This window comes from Juglans microcarpa x Juglans regia, chromosome 1D (genome assembly GCF_004785595.1).
Source record: "Juglans microcarpa x Juglans regia isolate MS1-56 chromosome 1D, Jm3101_v1.0, whole genome shotgun sequence".
Classification (NCBI taxonomy): Eukaryota; Viridiplantae; Streptophyta; class Magnoliopsida; order Fagales; family Juglandaceae; genus Juglans; species Juglans microcarpa x Juglans regia.
The window spans coordinates 22801846-22819953 of NC_054594.1; the positions used below are offsets into that span (position 1 = coordinate 22801846).

The 18108-nt window shown below is 30.5% G+C and overlaps 1 long non-coding RNA gene across 1 annotated transcript; it reads left to right on the forward strand.

Moving 5' to 3' along the window:
* Nucleotides 1-8018: 8018 nt before the first annotated feature.
* Nucleotides 8019-10775, forward strand: LOC121268522. The gene is made up of 2 exons (XR_005941183.1): nt 8019-8052; nt 10540-10775. It is a non-coding gene; the product is annotated as an uncharacterized LOC121268522 (long non-coding RNA).
* The last annotated feature ends 7333 nt before the right edge of the window (nt 10776-18108 follow it).

Here is an 18108-nt window from a genome sequence, read left to right on the forward strand (position 1 = left end):
TGTGTTAACCTGTCTTGGTGCATTCGTGCTCATTGCTATTGCCAGGATATCTAATTTATAAATTTATTATTATTATTTTGTAACAAGAGAAACATATAAAAATATTAACAGATTTATAAAATACGTACCTACTTCTGCATCTGTATCTTTGTAGATATCAAGTTGATTGAAAGGAATAATATTATAATCTGGTGGTTTAAGCGACGATTCGTCGTATTCAATATTTTCAACAATGGTTCGGGAATTAATTATCCACTGAAGCTCATATGCCTCCCTTCTATGTCTTGCATCTAGTGGTTTGACGAAAGCATTAGCAATGTAGTACGATTGATATACATTGAGCGTGTCATCACGTAGGTCAATGTCTTTCCCTAAAATGACTGCTTGTACACGATTTCCCTATAAAAATATAAAAATAAATTTATTTGTTTAATCTTAAATCTCAAATAAAACAATGATAAGTAATGAAATAGATTTTTTTCATACCTCAACATCCATGAGTACCAAATTCTGATACTTCGTAGGTGAATTTTGAGCCACACGTTTTGGTGACTTTTCAGCAACAATCATTTTTATTTTCCAATTTCTGGTATTTTGAGTGATATCTTTAATAGATCTATAGATAATCCGCATGTTTACTGCAAATAAAGTAGACAAAATTGAGAAATGTTAATACATTACATAAAATATATAATATCAATAAATTAAATTAGCAAGTTTATAAATAATAACGACATTAAAAGAATCTAAACACTTACATTATATCACAATGAATTTGTTAATTTCAAGAAATTTCTATATACAATATTTTTTGTATAATCTATTTCACAAATAGTACTTGATGTTGGTCTTATAAGCAATTTTACTGAATCAAAAGTTCTAGCTCTAGATAGTGCAACATACAATTGTCCATGTGAGAAAACAGGTTCCGGTAAATATATTCCAACAAAATTTAACGTTTGTCCTTGTGATTTATTTATTGTCATTGCAAAACTCAATCTAATAGGAAATTGTGTTCTTTTAAATGGGAAGCCATTAGTTTCATTTGTTTCTGGTAAAAATGGAATTCTAGGTATAAAAACTCTTTTACCACTGTAGTGGCCAGACGAAATTTGTGCATCAATCATATTGCGACTAAAATTACAACATGTCAACCGTGTTCCATTGCATAAACCCTCTGAAGGATTAATATTTCTAATTAACATAATATGACAGTTTTTCTTAAGTAATAATTCATGTGGTGGTAATCCATTCGGTGTTAATGTATTTAAGAAATCTTCCATAATTCCCTGTTCAGATGCATCGACTGTCTCGTCAAAACTATAATATCGTATTATATCGCCAGGGAATCTATCAATGAGAATAGCATTTATTTCGTCAACTGATCGATTTTTTGGAGTTAACACAGCCCGATTTGCCATCTCTGTTAAATTGTTTGAATAGTTTGACATATTCCCATAGACAACATCTAACAAAAAATTTAGAGATTCAACTTCGTTGTTATAAGGGACAATCATTTGTTGTGGAATCTTGATATTTTCATCAATTGTTATTGGAGCATTACCATTGCCAACTTCAATTAGATATTGTGAGAAATCAAGATCTAATCTAGCTCTCATATTTTCTGTTAATTTGATTTTTTTCAAGATTGACCATATGTAAGAAGAAGCCAAACTTGCATCGATTTGTTGTTCTTTTGTACTCTTACGAATCACAGGCAGTATTTGTCGAAAGTCTCCACCAAGAACAATAACTTTGCCACCAAAAGGGAGATTTATATCGTTTATGTCTCGTAACATTTTATCCAATGCTTCTATGGAATATTTTGTAGACATAGGTGCCTCATCCCATATAATTAACTTTGTAAGACGTAACAATTTAGCAAGACTTCCTTGTTTGGTTACATTACAAGTGCTATCTTTATCTGCATTTAGTGGAATCTTAAATCTTGAGTGTGCTGTTCGTCCTCCAGGTAAGATTGATGCAGCAACGCCTGATGATGCGACTGCAAGTGCTATCATATTTTTTGATCTGATTGTAGCTAGAAGCGCTTTGTATAAAAAAGTTTTACCAGTACCAGCAGGACCGTCAATGAAAAATGCATCAGATTCATTTGACAGTAAGGTTTGTAGTATCAAGTTATATGCATTCTTTTGTTCCGAATTTAAGAAATTTGATGCAAGTAGGTCTTCTTCTGGAATTGTGACAGCTCGCTCGTCATCAATTTCTCTATTGATAAATTCTTCGATGTCGTAAAATGTATCGGTAGGAGCGAAATGATACATATTTATATTCTTTCCCATGGATTCAAGTGTGGAAGCAATATTTTGCAAAACCATTCTTCTAACTGTTTCTAATGGTATGTTTCTTGCAATAAAATCTGTAGACATTTCTTTTTCAAATCGTTCCCAGAGTTCTTTTGGATTTGTAGGATTGCAATATGCTAAAATTGTTGAGAAAAGACGTCTTAAACTATTTGGTATTTGATATAGACAGGCTTCTTCTAAACAATCTTCGAGACTGCTATCTTTATCTAATAAACCATGTGAAGTAGCTGCTTCGCGATATGTTGGCAGGACGATGCCATTAACTGTTCTTAATTTCTCAAACGATGTTGGTCCTCTAATGTGATTTAATAGTATCCGCAAATAATATCTTTCACCTTCAAATGGATTAGCTGTAATAATTCGACCTATAACAATTTGTTTCTTTCTTGGGGTCCAAATTTTATATTCTGGATTCCAAATAAATTTTTCAGGAAATTCTCTATATAACAAGTTTCGGGCATTTTCGTCGATTTCATTCCTATAAAAAAATTGTGTTAACATTGATCTATTCGACAGACTTGAGTTTAGAACAGTGTTTAGATTTTGGTGTGCACGAAAAGATACTAAATGTTGATTCTCAAGGTGTAAATGTAAACTATAAACTGATGGATACATTTCATTAAGTGTGAAACCATATATTCTCCACATTGCTTCCGGTGGAGTAATCCATCTGGCTGTTTGAAATTGTTTGATTTCATCAATTTGTTCATTATTTTCTTCATTTATAATATTGAAAGCAATGCGATCGTGTCCTTTATAAATATATTTATACAAATATTTAACAGCTTTAATTGTAGAACAAATTTCAACGTTAATATGACAATTATATTTGGAAAGAAGGTATGGATTGTAAGGAACGACCCATCGGTTGTCTAAAATTTGTCCTCTAATTTTAGCAGTGATTCCGTTGTTCCGACGCCTATACAGTGGAAAACAATCAGTTCCAATAGTTGTTGTAGGTGCAAATTCTTTGGGGTATTGATTTTTACAAATGCCATTTTTTTTCATGCATATATTCGTTGGATTCAATACTCCGCAAGGACCATGGATCATATGTTTAACCACAGCCTTATACAAGTGTAAATTACTTGTTTTATCAGGTATTTCTGCTGAAACAATTTCATCAAAAGTTTCAGGGGCATAAATTCTCCAATCTCTCTGAAGTATAATTAGGAAATGAACGTGAGGTAAGCCTCTTTTTTGATGTTCAATAGTGTAAACATATGCTGCAATTTTGCCAAAAAATTGTTGTTTGAACAGATCATTTTTTAAATCTTCTAACTTTGCTCTAAAGATTCTTGCAATTAAATCAGGACGATTTTGAACTTCTTCATGTGGTTTCAATTGTTCTAAGATTTCATTCCAGTTTGGATTGCATGTCATAGTCAAGAAAATGTCAGGTTTGCCGAAACGTTGAACTAAAGACATTGCTTCCATGTATCTTTTACGCATATCTCTTGGACCTCCAATAAAAGATGAAGGTAAGATAATGCGTTTTCCAATCTTAGAACCATTAGTTTCTCCAATTGAAATACTATCTACAATGCCTTGATATACATCTGATCTAATTTCATGTTGTTTTGAACGGAAATAATCTAATCTCGATGTTTCTATTTTAATGTACATGTCAACAACAAATTGTTGTAGCAAACGGCCAGATAATAATAAAATTGATCTATATGTGTCTCTCATTTGTAGTTTAAAACAATAATATTCACGACAAGAAACTGTTGGCAATTTCTTCTTTTTTTCCATCAGTATTTGTTCGTTCCGAAGAAATTCTTCTGCGCTATTTGAATGTTCAACAGAACAGGCTTCTAATGTTTGAGTGTTTAATGATATTGATCCTCTTTTGATTTTTTTAATTCCTTGGTGCCAACCCGAGTCGCCGAAAGGAAACAGTAGTGGATATTGTAATGAATCATAACAACTAAAATAATACTGAACAATATGACTACCACCTGCTTGGTTGAAGACAATAATATCTCGGCCTTTTTGTTCAGTACATGTGTCAGTTTCTATCCATATAGCTGCAACTTGTGATACTGATGGAGCATTGTAAACACGCTGGTCTAGATCAACATCTGATCTTATACGGATTGTATGGTTTTGTAGATTTGGAATATTGTTCACTGTTCGGAAGAAACGACAATATGGATTAACATTAAGTATACTCATCAACTTAACAATGATAGAAGCATCCAATCTTTCCGCATTATTTATACGGTTGTTTAGCTCATGTTCAGTGTCATAGAAATATAGTTGTAAATATGAAGGATGTCCATCTTCAGGAATTAGATTGTTAATGTAGTGATATATCTGTCCTTGAACTCTAAATGTGTAAATTCCTCTGTTTCTTCTGCATAAGTTTGTATCAAATTTAACTCCAAAAGATGTGAAAGCAAATTTATTATTGTATGTACGTACGTATGTACGGAAATTTTCAGACTCAATACAATCAGAAGTAAACAGTTGATAAAGCTCGTCTGAAATCCGAGTACAAGTCAATGCTATTGTCCCATCAGCACAACAAAATCCATTTGGCTCATGATAAAATCTTTTTGCTCCACAATATTGACATGAAGTAACTGATGGTAGATAGTATGGCTCCAAAAAGATAGTTTTCAGTACTTGTCTAAAACAAGTACTACCTGTTGGAATGTTGACAATACTATTAGAGGTACAAGGCCTTAACCTTTCAGGAGCAGATTTATTTGTATTTATAGTATTGTCAGAATCGCGAGTGTTTGAAGAAGATCCAATTTCTCTTATAGAAACAATTCCATCATCTCTTGAAGTGTGAGATAAAATATGATGGGATGTTTTTTCCAATTGATTTCTCTTATTTTGATTTTGTTTTAGCTCAGCATACCTTTGTCTCTTCTTTCGGCGTATTTCTTCTCTCTTTTCCTCTGATTGAGAATTGTACCAATTCTTTTTGGTAGCATTTTCTCCATCTTCTTCAGAAGTTAATTTTAAATAATGTTAGATATAAATTAATTACAAAAGTTTTAATAAGTATTTAATTTTTTTGTAAATAAGATTGACCTACCAGTCGGCATTTTTATTACAAGGTAGGAATGCTCAGCAATCTTACAAACTAACAGAAGATTAATAACAATTTGTTAAACACATAAAATACAAAGCACAAAAAGAAGAATGGAAAAACTAAACAGTACAATTATCAACATTGATAACGTACATAAATATATCTTATACTATAAAAATGCAATAAATCTTATAAGATATAGAATAATAACATTTATTTGTATGAACAGTAGTAATACATACCCGGAGATACTGGCAAATAAAAGGTCAGCGGAAATAGAAGCGAACAACGAACAGGAAGAAAAGCAGAAAGTGAGAAGAGCAAAATCCCTGTTGTAAAGAAAGATATTATATAACATCACATAATTATTGTAATAATATTTTGTGTTTTGTTAAATAAAGCAACAAAAACATATTAGAATATAATGTAATAATATTTTATATTCAAATGTAACTATAATAAGTGACTATCTCATTACATATTATACATGTGATATGTATAAAGTTTATAACTATAACATAATAACTTACAAGAAATGAAGTATAACTTTGAGGCATATGCGACCAACTTTATAATCATCGAGCATTTCTATCTACTTGTGGAAGTAGTTGAATGGGCTTTGTTTGGATCTTTCGTCTTGCCAATTTAGAATAGAGTTTGACATATTGGTTGAATGAATAATCACATAGGTTAACTGGATGAAATAGTTATACAACTATATTATACAGTTAAAAATATGCTTTATATGTAAAATGTATGTCCCTATTTATTCGACCAATATGGCAAACTTTAGTGTCAATAGAATTGGTCATAATAGGAGCAAAATCCATTCAGTTGCTTTGATAGTTACATTCCAATGCTCGACGATTATAGAAGTTGGTCGAATACATTCTGAAGTTAAGACTTACTTTTTATAAGTTGTCATAGTGTAATTATAAATTTTATGCATAATATGTTTATAACATGTATTGTGAGGAGTTATTTTATAATTAAATTTTCTATGTTATGAGTATGAAATAGTTAATCTGAATTTTAAGTTGAATTTAATTGTTTTCAACTTAAAATTTGAGATGTTTTAAGTCGAAAATATGGGCATGAAATTTTTTTGAGGCGTGAACATTTATTTGTTTCTGACGCATATGTATACTGTATTAATCTTTTTTTGACATATAAAAGTGTTGATTGTAAAATATTTTAAGTTTGAAATGGCAATATTCTTTTTATATGAAATGTGTTTTTTTTTTCTTTGTTTTGACATATATGTGATAATCTTAAATTTTGAATGGTAGAACAATTATCTATATTTAAATCGTAGCAGTTAGCTATGCTAGAATATTTATCTATATTTAAAACACAAATAAATACCATGTAATCAATAACATATGCCTAGTTAAAAAATAAAAAGGCAGAAAAGATGTGTAATATATAAATCGAATTAACTAATACAATATTAAACTATTTAGAATTAAAATTTTAAGTAGATATGAAAGAAATAGTGAGTAATTGTATTTAATAATAACAATTTTATGTAGCTGTAAGAAGATGTAATGTTCAATTATTTTCTTTAATATATAAAGTTTATTTTTGCCTCTATTTTTTAACTGGGTAAATTTTTTATTTTTTCATTCTTTTAATTTTTTTTTTCCCATAGGGCACGTTGTATTTTTATATTTTTATAAATATTATTATTAAATTTGAAAAATATTTATTATTGTATAAATTTACATGAATAAAATTTAAGAATAAGTAAATTTTTTTTTTGGTAATTTAAATGCCTAATATAATCTTATATACAATTCATTTATCTGAATAAAATATTTGTTAATACCTAAGTTCACAAATAAACGAATTTTTTTAATTTTTTTTTAATCATTTGAAACCTAGGGGAAAAAATACCAATAGCACAGTTTATGTAGACTCAAATTCATATGTAAATAAAATTTTATGAACAATTATCATCTTATGTAAGTAAAATTAACTATGTATTTAGAAGAGTTTTTTTTTTCAGTGCAAATAAAACTTGCAGAATAGTGAAATTGATGTTTTTAGAAATTTATGTTTATCAATAAATTTAATATAATTTATTATAAGGTAAAATTTTAACTTTGAAATATATTTGTAATAAGTAATGTAAATTTTTTTTTTTTGTTTAAACTGGCTTTTTTTTTTGTTTTATTTTTCAATTCACGGGTATTAGTGTATAGAAACAGATAGATCTCACACGGTGTCATTTTGAGGCGAAGGAACCCTACCATTGACAAGGGGTATAAATACATCGCATTCTCCATTTCTTCCTTTCGCCGCCCCCTCATCTTCTTCTCTCTCTCTCGGTCTCTCTCTCGAAGCTGTCTCTCGAAGCAAACCCTAAGGGTTTCGTCTCTCTCTCTCGGTTTCTCTCTCTCCCTCTCTCTCTCTCTCTCTCTATCTCTGTGTAAGCACAGCCGAGCTATGTATATCACAGCCTACCTTCAGGGTTTTTTTTCCCCCATCCCCACCGACTGCTCTTACCAACCAAACCCTAAGCGCAGAGTCTTCATCGTCTCCATCCCCGTTCCCTTTCTTTCTCCTTTTCTTTCAAGTGCATCAAAATCTCACCATTAGACTATGGAAAGTAGCTTTGTGCTTGTGTCAGCCAGATTAACACGAAGAAGCCATCCACGTTTTGCCTCTCATCAGGTGGCTTCGTACTTGGCTAAATTTATTTTGGGTTTTTTGTTTTGTTGATATGGTATTTTTTTTTTAAATCTGTGAATGGTTTATATGTTTGGGTAGTTGATATGGTATTTCTTTTTAAATCTGTGGATGGTTTATATGTTTGGGTATTCTGTTACGTTTGTGTTTTGTACGCACCAATCGAAGATGACTTCTTGTATTTGTTTGTACTTGGTATATCGGTGATTTTTTTTTGTCTTTAGATGTGGCTAGATCTTGAAATATTTCAAGAGGTTATAGTGAAGTCTGGGTAGTTATGTTTATTTGTGATTTTTTGATGACAAAATTTCATCGCTGCTAGTTTATTTTTTAATTTTTTTTCTGTTGGGTTTATTCATTTTATATAATCTGTAAGATGGATAGATTGTTGATGGTAATGAAATCTATTTTTTTACTTAATCTATTTTGTAAGGTTTATGTATTTCATGGTAGATGTGCATCACAGTTAGCTCAATTTTTTTTTTTATATCTCTGAATGGTTTTATTTGTGTGGGTTTTCTGTTACCTTTGCGGTTTCTACGGACGGATCAAAAATGATTTGTTGTATTTATTTGTACTTGGTATATCTCTGATTTTGTTTTGTGTTTAGATCTGAGTAGATGTTCAAATATTTGAAGAGGTTATGCTAAAGTCTGAGTCGTTATGTTTATTTGTGGTTTGTTGATAACAAATTTTCATGGCAGCTGGGTTTTTTTTTTTTTTTTTTTTAAATTTTTTTTTTCCTGTTGTCTATGTTTATTTTACATAATCTGTAAGATGGAGACATTCTTGATCCCAATGAAATCTATTTTGTTTATTTAATCTATTTTATAAGATTTATGTATTACATGGTAGATGTGCATCACAGTTACTTATTTGTGGTTTTATCTAATTTTTTTCTTTTTAGTTGATCTGTTTGTGAATTTTTTTCCTCTTTTTCTTGTGGATTTGTACATAAATGTATCGGTGTTGATTATTTTTTTCCTATACATATGGAAAACATTTTCAAATATGTACATAAAATTTTGTTTTTGTTTTATGTTTTTCTATACTTGTAATTTTTTTTTGTAGAGCGTTTACTTTCTGTGATCTGGTATTCTGTTTGGGGTTATTTTTCTGTCTATGGTTTATGTATGGGCTAGTATTTTAGTTGTCATTGTCAAATTTCTTTTCAGTTTAGGTGATATTTTTTCATTTCTAGAGAGATTCATATATTTGATGGAATCATGTCCAGGAGTCCACTCATAACTTTATTTATTTTCTTGTTTTGTTTTGTAAGTTTCTAAATGCCTAGTTTATTTCTTACTATTGTTATCATTTCTTTCTTAGATGTGAAAATTTAATATCGATTCTGTTATTTTACTTTGACTGTATTGTTCTGTTATTTGAAATGTCAACATATTTTCATATTTTTGTTGTTGCTGTTTTTTACATGTAATTATTTTTTCTTCTATTGTGAATCTCTAGATAAATCAATGCACATAGTTCCTTTCTGTTGAGGTTTTTTTGTTTTCCTATACGCATACCAACATTTTTCATATTTGGAATTTTATATCTCATACACATGTTTGAGACATATATATAACATATCTATTTACATGTTATGAGTTTTGGTTTAAATTTTTGTAATTCTAAGTATTAAGTCTGGAAGACCTAAAAAAAAGTGTAGGATATTGAAGGAAAAAATTCTTGACACGTTAGTTATATGTCTTTTACATTTGTCTTTTACGTTGTGTATATGCATGTTATCAACGTAAAAGTATTTCTCTAAAGGTGCAATATTCGACCAAGAAATTCTTGCTATGTTCTCATTTAGTTTGATGTGTTTTTATTGTCATTTTATTTATATGTTGGGATGTTTGGATGGATTTTTTCTTTCGAAATTTTTAAGTTTGAAATGGCAAGAAATCTTTGTCTTTCTTATGATTTGACCTAATTTTTTCCTTAGAATTACTTTTATTTTCAGCTTAGTGAATCTCTGTAGATATACACATGTACTGCATGTTATGAAATTTTTTTTTGTCATCTTTTAATTTGTTTCTTATTTGTTATCTTCTGATTTCTTTCTTATATATGTTACTGTGTTCTTTTAGTATACCTAACTATGTTTGGTATTTCTTTAGACGTTATATGAACATATGCAATTCAAGTCTTGATGAATTAATTTTTTCTTGACCTATATTCATAGTCTTTTTTGTCAATATCATTTTTATTTCGAGTTGAATGAATATTTGTACAAACATTTTCTTAATTTTTTTTTTTATACATGCCTCTGTTTTTTTAATATACTGAAAGTCTTATTTGTTTAGTATCAGTTTTTATACATTTTCCCCGACGTATACTGAAAGTCTTATTTGTTTAGTATCAGTTTTTCTTTGATTTTTAATGAATATTTGTACATGTGAACATGAATTACATGTTTTTAACTTTATAATTTTATTTCTTAGTTTATTCTTTCTATTTCTATTCCAGATACTGTATACATAAACAGAGAATGAAATTTAAAGACAACAAAAATAAATGAAGATTTAGAAATGAATGGAGGCAAGAACAGCAGCAAAGGAATGACGATTTAGCCAAGTTTCCGAAGCAAAATTTATTTCTTTTAATGCAAATAGTGATGTAAATTTTTTATTTTTTATTTTCATTGCATATATGTAAATAACTTAAGAAAGTAGTGAGAAAACAGGAAAACAAAAACTGACCTGGAAGATTGGAAAGCTGGAAGACAAATTTAGAACCTACAAAACAAAAAAAATTCAGCAACTTAAAAATTGCATGCATGTAAATAATGTAAGCAATTAGTCAGAAAACAGAAAAAAGAAAACCAACCTGCGAGATTCGAAAGTTGAAAGAGAAATTTAGAACATACGGTTTAAAGAAAGATATTTGAGGTACTTGAAACAGAGATAGAAAACATTAGAAATGTAAGGAGAGTGAGGATATTCTTATAGGAAGTACGCACCAGCTTAGGCGGTAGAAAAGACAAATTAGATTAAATCCAGATAAATGTAAAAATCGTGATAATTCTTACAGATATTAGGAAGCGGTGGAAAGGATGAGCATATGTAAGAAAATAAATTAAAATCTGATCTGAAACAATCTAGAATGTAAGAAGATCCGAAGGAAGAAGTAATCCAGAAGCCCACGGAAAACTGTAGTAAAAAGCGGAAAACTGTAGTAAAAAGCTGTAAATTTGATAAAGTTGAGAGCAGAAATATTTCGACAATATTAAATGAAAACGGTGAAGGCGGCTGGAAACAGATAAGAAGCAAATATTTTGTTTGAGAAAAAGTTGAATCCAGAAGCTTGTAGAAAATGGGAGAAGGAAATATTTATATCTGAAAATATTACAGAAGTAGTAGAAAAGAAATTCTAGACGATGACAAAAAAAGTTTACAACGTAAAAGACAAGTAAAAATCAAGGATAAAATGGGAAAAGAAATTTAAAAATAAGGACAAAGTGGGAAGATATAAATTTAAGGACATGAACGGAAAAATAATATAAAAGCAGGGTCAAAATCGGGAAAAAATTTTTACGAAGGAAATAAACATAAAAGGTATATAAAAGCAGGGGTAGAATCGGAATAAAAAATTGTTCTGGGTAAGATATAAATTTAAGGACATGAACGGAAAAACAATATAAAAGCAGGGTTAAAATTGGAAAAAAAAAATTGTTCGACACCTGCTTATCCACGCTTATTATATATAAGATATATATATATATATATATTTATATATATATAGTAACCCCTGATATTAGGTGGTAGTTAAGGATCTTTAGTACTCTTTTTTCCCCTATTGCGAAGTTATAAAAGGAAGACGTGTAACTTGTGTTAGTGTTTTTCATGTTCTCATTAACTGAATTTCTTGCATATTCACCCGGCCGGCCTGCTGCACAACCAGAAGTACTGAAGGATATTATTCGTTTAATTCGAGCCCGCATCTGACATGTTAAAGATTTGTGAGAAAACCAAATAATAAATGAATAGTTAGAACACTTATGTTGGCCATTGTTGATGATCAAGTATTCATAGAGCCAATTATTTCTTAATTGCGAATCATCACAGTTTTTGTATATAGAAAGGTGTTGGATAGAGGTAATTTTCAGACTATCTAATTTTTACGTTGATGTTGTGACTGATAGAGAATCATATATTTTTATATAGATAGGCCAAGATCCTTATACACAAGTTTCTAAGTGTTATTTCCTTTCATCAAGAAACATAACCATTCATCAATTATATCATTTTTAATGAGCTGATATCTTTATTTTTAGTTACCGAGAGTTTAACTCTTTTAAAATAATATAATATATAATATATTTACAAAAAGTGTGGCACGTAAACCACTTTAATAAGTGCATGTTCGGAAGTACAGTGGGTAATATAGTTTTTAGCTTTAGGGTTTTTAGTTGTAAAACTTAAGTAATAAGCTCTACTGTTTAGTAACTATATATCTAAAATACTTTCAAACATGCTACATTTGTTTGAAAAAAATATAAAAAAAATTGATTAAAATATATATAATTCTTTTTGAGGTAGAAATGACATAAAAGGCCATTTAGTGTCGTTTCTTCATTATCTAAAAGTTAAATGGTATTTTCGCCCATCGACAATCTTCTTTAAAATTGGAAGTTGGAGCTACATTATGCATTTTAGAAATGTATGTTTGAGGGAAAGTAAACATACTTTTTATTTATTTTTAGATTACAAAATACTTTAATATGTAATAAGCAAACAATCTAATTTTATTATTATAGAATTTTTGAAACTATTTAAGTACTTTTATGCCCTTAACGCAACCCCAAACAGATTAAGTCTCCTATAAGGAGACGTGCTTTTTCATTCTCTCACTTGGCTTAGAGCATTAACATTGGTTTCATCAAAGTCATCTTCAAAATTTGATGAAAAGTATATGTTTTTTATAAATCCAAAACTGTCATATCCATAACACCACATTAGATTAGCCATTGAATTAATCAAAATAATAATATAATATTATTTTTTAATAATAATATTTTTAATTATTTTTTTTTTTGTATTTTGCCATTACACTAACCATATGTACATTAATAATTTAATTTCATACTTAAATTATTGTTTCTCAACTAATTTTTCATCAACTTGTTTCCAACTGTAATGTAGCCAACCATAGTGTAGTCAATCAACTTGTTTCCATCATAAAAACAAGCTGAAGCCCAAAATACAAAAATTAACAAAAATTTATAATATCAATTTATAATACAAAGGCCAAGCCACATTCCAAAATCCACCAACATTCAGTATCACCCAACAAAGGCCAAGCTGCAGTACATTTCAGTATCAATATTTACACCCAACATTTCTACCAACAAACCAGTTCATAAACCAGCAAATTCAGTAGATTCACATTTTAGTATCAAAATAATGTAATAGCTCCACAAACCAATTCATAAACCAACAAATGAAAATAGTAGTACATTTCAGTAGTAGTACACTTTAGTACATTTTAGTGTGCAGTTTTACACTTCAGTAGTAGTACACTTCAGAGTCGATTAGGGACTGTGGTTTGGGGAAACTTTTTCTTGAGTTGAGGGGGCTGGTTGGCTGCCGAGAAACAGCCTGCAGGAAAAGTTACAAGCAGACCCATAAAAAAAAAGGTCGTCAGTGCCATCATTCTCGAGTCGTTCGTGATCTGCAAAAGCCCCAAACGAGCTTGAAGTTCCATTTCTTAATTTAGGGTTGTAGGATAAAAGAAAGGAGACGAACCTACGGAGAAGAAGATTGCGTGAGGAAGCTAGAGCACAATTTGTGAAGCCTGATTCTGCACTGTCAAAACGAGAGGAAGAGAGAAAGGGAGAGAGAAAACATGCGGGGAGGAAAATAAAGTGAGAGGGAAATGAAAAAAAGGTTGTTGTGGGATTAAATGGGAATAAAAAAACGCATTTGGTTGATGAATAGTAACCCTTCAAATTTGAAGAAACTCATAGTTTTATCGTAGTTCAAAACTTTCCACTTACCCCTTTGACTAATTGAATGCAACTGTGTTTTGATGAAATTCATCATATCTTACATTTGGCTAGATTTTTGATGAAGCCAATACCAATGCTCTTACGTGTCAATCATTTAAAATCATCTGGGTAACTAAAATCAAATATGGTCACAATTAAAACTACTCAAACCATAACCTTTAGAAAAAAGATATAATACATGAATCATGGCAGTTATGTTATTATATTAACATTTCCTTCCATAGATTACAATGTATTACTCTCTCTAAAGAAATCTCATATGTGATATATCTCTTTATGAATGATTTATAGCTTCATACAAGTCATAGATTAGGAGCAAATACTTTATGTGCACAAATAAAAATATTATTCTGGACAACAACTATTGTTTACAATAATCAAATCAAACATAAAATTGCTTATTAATCCCCTGGTCTCTACATGTATCAAAAACATTTTCATTGAGAGCCATTTTGTCACAGGATTTGTAATCATAAAAGATGTACTTTTATGCTTTATTAAGACTTCTTGTTCCTTAAGGCCACGTTTGGATACGCATATGAGATGAAATGAAATGTTTTAAATAGTAATGAGATATTTGAGTTAAGATGAGATGAGATAGTTTGTAAAAAAATATGTGTTTGGATAATAAGATGAGATAATATAATTTTAACTTTTTAGAATTTGATAAAGGGGTGGGCCTCACCAATGATTGAAAATAATTTAATATGAATATATTAAAAAAAATAATATTTATTATTAATTAAAAAATATTAATAAACATGTTTAAACCATGTAAAATATATATTTGTGTGGATCCCACCAATTTTTGTTGTTGACCGAAAAATTTGAAATGGGATGGGAAAGTAAAGGAGGACTGTTCATTGTCAGTGTTTTTACTGTTCACTGTTAGAGATATACAACTTTTGAAAAACATTCATTGTTCATTGTCAGTGTTTTTTTACTGTTCACGTCAATTTTTTTCCTGTTCACTGCAATTGTTGAAAAACTTTTGAGATGAGATACAAACTTGAGAATGGTCGTTTGGATACCCAGAATAAATGATCCGTATAACTCAGATGAGACAATTTGTATTTCATTTGGGCATCCAAACCGGACCTAACTCTCTCTCCGACAGCAAAATACTTTATATCAATATGTTTGCTTTTGCTCCCACTTTTGATATTCTTAGAAAAGGAAATTGCTTCCAAATTATCACAGTAGATTCTTAAAGGTTTAAATATTGAATCCACAACTTGAAGCCATATGTTAAAACTTCTCAACCATTTTGCCTAAGAAGTTACATCAAAACATTCTATAAACTCTGCCTCCACAGTAAATGATGGAATGATTGTCTGTTTGGTGCTCTTCCACAATATGGCACCTCTTGCTAGCATGAAGACATACATTAAAGTGGACTTTCTAGAGTCTTTTCAATCCTCAAAATCTGAGTCTAAATATTCAACCACTTCCAAACAATCAAACATGCTTGTAAGTAAGTATATGAATCTTGGTTCATTGTAAATATCTTATAACCTTGTCAGTAGCCTTCCAATGTTCTATCCCAGGGTTGTTTTGGTATCTTCCCAAGATTCCCACAACATATGCAATATCAGGTCTTATACAAACATTGCTTGCATTAAACTATCAACAACAGATGCATATATTGTGTTTTCTACTTCTTTCGTTTTCAAAGCATTTTCCGGACATTGACTTAAACTAAACTTATCACCCTTTAGTATGGGTGTTGCATTGGGTGTACATTCATTCATTCTGAATTTCTCCAACATATTTTCAGTTTATACTTTATGAGAAAGTCCTAAAATTATTTTAGATCTATCTCAATGAATCTCTATACCTAAGACATAAGAAGATTCACCTAAATCCTTCATTTCAAAGTTTTGGAATATAAATTTTTTAGTGTCATGTAGTAGACCCAAATCATTAGTTGCAAGCAAAGAGTCATCAACATATATGATTAAGAAAATAAACTTACTCCTACTAAATTATGCTATATGCATTTATCTACAATGTTATTAGTAAAACTAAATGAAGTAATAACATTGTGAACAAGTCTAACAAATTTAAAAATTGATAACTAGTTTTTATGTTATCAGTTTTTAAGTGGACTACTCCCTCTTCACCTTTCACCACTCCAATATTCACATATTTTTTCTGATATATGTTGATGATATCATTGTTACTAGTAACAGTTTATCTACCATAACTCATCAGGTTTCAAGTTTAAAGCAAAATTTTGCTATGAAGGACCTTGGATCCTTGAACTTCTTCTTAGGAATTCATGTGACTCGAACTTTAGAAGGACTTCATCTTTCTTAATCAAAATATGTTGCTGATATTCTTGACCATGCCAAAATGATTGGAGCCAAGCCTGCTAAGAATCCACTTCTTGTTGGCTCCAAACTATCTCAATAGGATGGGGACCCCCTTGAAAATGTTACAGAATATCACCACCTGGTTGGAGCATTGTAGTACTGCACACTAACTACACCAAACATTGCCTTCTTTGTGAGCCAATTGTACCAATTCATGCACAATTTCACAACCACACATTGGATAGCTGCAAAAAGGATCCTTAGGTATCTCATGGGGACCATTGATCAAGGCTTATTCTTTGATAAAGGACCCTTACATCTACAAGATCCACAGTGACTTTGGCTAGGCAAGGAATCTTGATGATTGAAGATCCAGCTCTGGTTACGCCATCTTTCTTGGTCCTTCTTTGATCAGCTGGAGTGAAAAGAAACAACCTGTAGTATCTAAATCCAGCACTGAAGTATAGTATAGAGCACTTGCAATACTTAGTGCATAATTGTTTTGGCTTAGGATGTTGTTCCATGATCTTCAAATACCACTCCTTAGTGTTCCTACATTGTGGTGCGACAACTTGGGTGCCATTTCCTTGGCTTCCATCCCAGTATTTCATGCTTGAACCAAGCAAGTGGAAGTTGACTATCACTTCATACGTGAGAAAGTGATGCAAAAGGATATATAGATGAAATACGTCTCCACTATTGAGCAGACTGCAGATATCTTTACTAAAGGTTTGACCTCATCATGTTTCATCATTCTTCGAGACAAGCTACAAGTGTGTGTCACCCTTATTAGCTTGACGGAGGATGTTAACAGACATGTCTTAGCTAACCTCTCCAAGGAAAGAAAAACAGATCAGCATGCCATAGATGAAAGGTCAGCATCTAATTCAAATTATATCTCTAATTCATTGTTTGCAGATCAAGCCTTAGATGGGAACTAATCAATCCCTTGATCTTTGTAATATACTCTTAGTGCTCTGCAATATTTCCTTAGCTATACATGATCTGTTGTATTGTATATTTCCTTTCTTAATGTACATTCTATACTAAGTGTAAGCAACTCTGCTGCAGTATATATGTTCAATCAAATACATATTGGTTTGGGGTGCAAAACCAAACTATTCTATCATTTCTTTCACATATTAGCAAATAAGTAATCCTAGATACAAACTTAGAATATGCAAATCCCATGTATTCCTTTTGAAAAAAAGTGAGAACCACCATTAAAAAGTAGGTTTTTCATATGGGTTCCATATTTTCTATTTTTTTAAAAGAGTTCGTAGAGTATATGTACTTTAAGGCTGCACAAATTATTTTCCTTAGTAAGTTAATAAATTATCAAGCTTCAATTCCATCATAAGAAAACTAGTGCGCAAAAAGCTCTTTGCTAGGAGAGCTTTTAACCATATTTTTTCAATTAGTTTCAACAAGAGTAATGGTTTTTTTTTTTTTGGCACCACCTGGATTCTTTAGCATGCATATTGCATATCCATATTCTATAACACCATGCTCATTTCCTGGCCATTTCGCACCACTACCGTGACAAAAATGGCTCTGCAGAACAAAGATCATAAACAAAGTTAAAAGCCAATTAGAAGTTTGGTATTGCCTCTAGGTTAATAGATCAAGAGGCGGCGGCACTTGATTAGATGATTTTTAGAGCAATCCTAGAGATGATTCGGGTCATGTATTTGGCTAATGAAATTTTGACAT